The sequence below is a fragment of the Ranitomeya variabilis genome, chromosome 3, assembly GCF_051348905.1.
Source record: "Ranitomeya variabilis isolate aRanVar5 chromosome 3, aRanVar5.hap1, whole genome shotgun sequence".
In the NCBI taxonomy this organism is placed as follows: domain Eukaryota; kingdom Metazoa; phylum Chordata; class Amphibia; order Anura; family Dendrobatidae; genus Ranitomeya; species Ranitomeya variabilis.
The window spans coordinates 64,292,104-64,296,241 of NC_135234.1; positions in this window are offsets into that span (position 1 = coordinate 64,292,104).

Here is a 4,138-nt window from a genome sequence, read left to right on the forward strand (position 1 = left end):
AAAATTTCGGCGCTGTAGCTATTAAATTTAAGGGTTAAATCGTGGAAAAAATTGGCGTGGGCTCCCACGCAATTTTCTCCGCCAGAGTGGTAAAGCCAGTGACTGAGGGCAGATATTAATAGCCTGGAGAGGGTCCATGGTTATTGGCCCCCCCTGGCTACAAACATCTACCCCCAGCCACCCCAGAAAAGGCACATCTGGAAGATGCGCCAATTCTGGCACTTGGCCACTCTCTTCCCACTCCCGTGTAGCGGTGGGATATGGGGTAATGAAGGGTTAATGCCACCTTGCTATTGTAAGGTGACATTAAGCCAGATTAATAATGGAGAGGCGTCAATTCTGACACCTATCCATTATTAATCCAATTGTATGAAAGGGTTAAAAAACACACACACACATGATTAAAAAGTATTTTAATGAAATAAACACAGGTTGTTTTAATATTTTATTGCTCTCTCAATCCACCTGAAGACCCTCGCTTGGAAAAATAATAAACCAACAATATACATACCCTCTGATGAACTGTCACGTCCCACGAGGTAAATCCATCTGAAGGGGTTAAAATATTTTACAGGCAGGAGCTCTGCTATAATGCAGCTGTGCTCGTGCCTGTAAACCCCGGGGAATGAAGGAAATGTAGGTCATTGACCTATAGTTACCTTCATTCGCGGTGATGCACCCCCTGCTGGATGTCCTCATGAACTGCAGCCTGGAAACTTTTTCCCACGCTCCAGGTCATATGAGGACATCCACCAGGGGGCGCATCACCGCGACTGACGGTAACTATAGGTCATTGACCTACATTTCCTTCATTCCCCGGGGTTTACAGGCACGAGCACAGCTGCATTATAGCAGAGCTCCTGCCTGTAAAATATTTTAACCCCTTCAGATGGATTTACCTCGTGGGACGTGACAGTTCATCAGAGGATATGTATATTGTTGGTTTATTATTTTTCCAAGCGAGGGTCTTCAGGTGGATTGAGAGAGCAATAAAATATTAAAACAACCTGTGTGTTTATTTCATTAAATACTTTTTAATAATGTGTGTGTTTTTTTAACCATTTCATACAATTGGATTAATAATGGATAGGTGTCATAATTGACGGCTCTCCATTATTAATCTGGCTTAATGTCACCTTACAATAGCAAGGTGGCATTAACCCTTCATTACCCCATATCCCACCGCTACACGGGAGTGGGAAGAGAGTGGCCAAGTGCCAGAATAGGCGCATCTTCCAGATGTGCCTTTTCTGGGGTGGCTGGGGGCAGATGTTTGTAGCCAGGGGGGGCCAATAACCATGGACCCTCTCCTGGCTATTAATATCTGCCCTCAGTCACTGGCTTTACCACTCTGGCGGAGAAAATTGCGCGGGAGCCCACGCCAATTTTTTCCGCGATTTAACCCTTAAATTTAATAGCTACAGCGCCGAAATTTTGCACATACACACTACTAACATTAGTAGTGTGGAATATGCAAAAAAAAGGGGGATATGTGTTGTGAATTCCGTTTGGGCTCCCTCTGGTGGCCTTTAGCGTTACTGCGGGTCTGTAGCAGGGCTCAGCTGCCTCATTTCCTGCTATGCTGGTTCCTATTTAACTCCTCCTGGACCTTCACTTGTTGCCTGCTGTCGTTGTATTCAGTACTGGTTCTGATCTCTCTGGACTTCCTTGTGACCTGTCTCCATCCGGAGAAGCTAAGTCTTGCTAGTTCATGTTTGTTCATATTTCTCTTGAAAATGTTTCTCAATATATGATTAGTTCAGTCCAGCTTGCTTATATGTGATTTTTCGCTTGCTGGAAGTTCTGGGGTGCCGAGTGCGCCCCTCACATCGTGAGTCGGTGTGGGGGTTCTTGTATTTTCTGCGTGGATAGTTTTTGATAGTTTTTGTATTGACCGCACAGATCCCTTGCTATCTTCAGTCTATTTAGTGTTAGCGGGCCTCATTTGCTTAAACCTGTTTTTCATTACTACGTTTGTATTTTCCCCTTAACTCACCGTTATTATTTGTGGGGGTTGTCTAAACTTTGGGGTTATTTCTCTGAGGCAAGTGAGGCTTTGCTTTCTCTCTAGGGGTAGTTAGTTCCTCAGGCTGTGAAGAGGCGTCTAGGTTTTTAGGTAACGCTCCATGGCTGCCTTTAGTGTGTTTGGATAGGATCAGGGTTGCGGTCAGTATAGTTTCCACATCCCCAGAGCTCGTCCTAATATTCAGGTTTATTTATCAGGTCAGTTTTGTGATCCTACCACCGGATCATAACAGTACAGCAGGCCATTAAAAGTGTTAATGCATCGCAAAAGAGGGATAAGAGAAATCCTGAGTTCATTTTTTTTTTTTTTCCTCTGCAGTGTGTCTAGCCTCTCTCCTCCCCTTAATCTCTGGGTGGTTCAGAATTCAGCTGCAGCTATGGACATTCAGAGTCTGTTTTCTAGTGTGGATCATCTCACTGCAAGGGTACAAAGCATTCAGGACTTTGCAGTTCACAGTCCTATGTCTGAACCTAAAATACCAATTCCTGAGCTGTTCTCCGGAGACAGATCTAGGTTTTTGAACTTTAAAAATAATTGCAAATTATTCCTTTCTCTGAGACCTCGTTCCTCTGGGGATTCTGTTCAGCAAGTTAAAATTGTTATCTCTTTGTTACGTGGTGACCCTCAAGATTGGGCATTCTCTCTGGCGCCAGGAGATCCTGCATTGCTAAATGTGGATGCGTTTTTTCTGGCGCTTGGATTGCTTTATGATGAACCAAATCTTGTAGACCAAGCAGAAAAGGTTTTGCTGGCTCTCTCCCAGGGTCAGGATGATGCTGAGGTTTACTGTCAGAAGTTTAGAAAATGGTCTGTGCTCACTCAATGGAATGAGTGTGCCCTGGCAGCGATTTTCAGAAAGGGTCTTTCTGAAGCCCTTAAGGATGTTATGGTGGGGTTCCCCACGCCTGCGGGTCTGAATGAGTCAATGTCTTTGGCCATTCAGATTGATCGGCGTTTGCGGGAGCGCAAACCTGTGCACCATCTGGCGGTATTTTCTGAGCAGAAGCCTGAGTCTATGCAATGTGACAGGATTCTGACCAGAATTGAACGGCAAAATCACAGACGTCAGAATGGGTTGTGCTTTTACTGTGGTGATTCTGCTCATGTTATCTCAGATTGTTCTAAGCGCACAAAAAACTCCGCTAAGTCTGTCACCATTGGTACTGTACAGCCTAAATTCATTTTGTCTGTTACTTTAATTTGCTCTCTGTCATCCTACTCAGTTATGGCTTTTGTGGATTCAGGTGCCGCCCTGAATTTGATGGATTTGTCTTTTGCCAGGCGCTGTGGTTTTATCTTGGAGCCTTTGCAATTCCCTATTCCACTAAAGGGAATTGATGCCACGCCATTGGCCAAGAATAAACCTCAGTACTGGGCTCAAGTGACCATGTGCATGACTCCTGCACATCAGGAGGTGATTCGCTTTCTTGTGTTACATAATTTGCATGATGTTGTCGTGTTGGGTCTGCCATGGCTGCAGGCTCATAATCCAGTCCTGGATTGGAAAGCAATGTCTGTGTCAAGTTAGGGTTGCCAGGGAATTCATGGCGATGCTCCTTTGGTGTCAATTGCTTCTTCTACTCCTTCTGAAGTCCCTGAATTTTTGTCGGACTACCAGGATGTATTTGATGAGCCCAAGTCCAGTGCCCTACCTCCTCATAGGGATTGTGATTGCGCTATAAATTTGATTCCTGGTAGTAAGTTCCCTAAGGGACGACTTTTTAATTTATCTGTGCCAGAACATGCCGCTATGCGGAGTTATATAAAGGAGTCTTTGGAGAAGGGGCATATTTGCCCGTCCTCGTCCCCTTTGGGTGCGGGGTTCTTTTTTGTGGCCAAGAAGGATGGTTCTCTGAGACCCTGTATAGATTATTGCCTTCTAAATAACATCACGGTTAAATTTCAGTATCCTTTGCCACTGTTGTCCGATCTGTTTGCTCGGATTAGGGGGGCCAGTTGGTTCACCAAGATAGATCTTCGTGGAGCGTATAATCTTGTGCGTATAAAGCAGGGCGATGAATGGAAAACAGCATTTAATATGCCCGAAGGCCATTTTGAGTACTTGGTGATGCCTTTTGGGCTTTCTAATGCCCCTTCTGTGTTCCAGTCCTT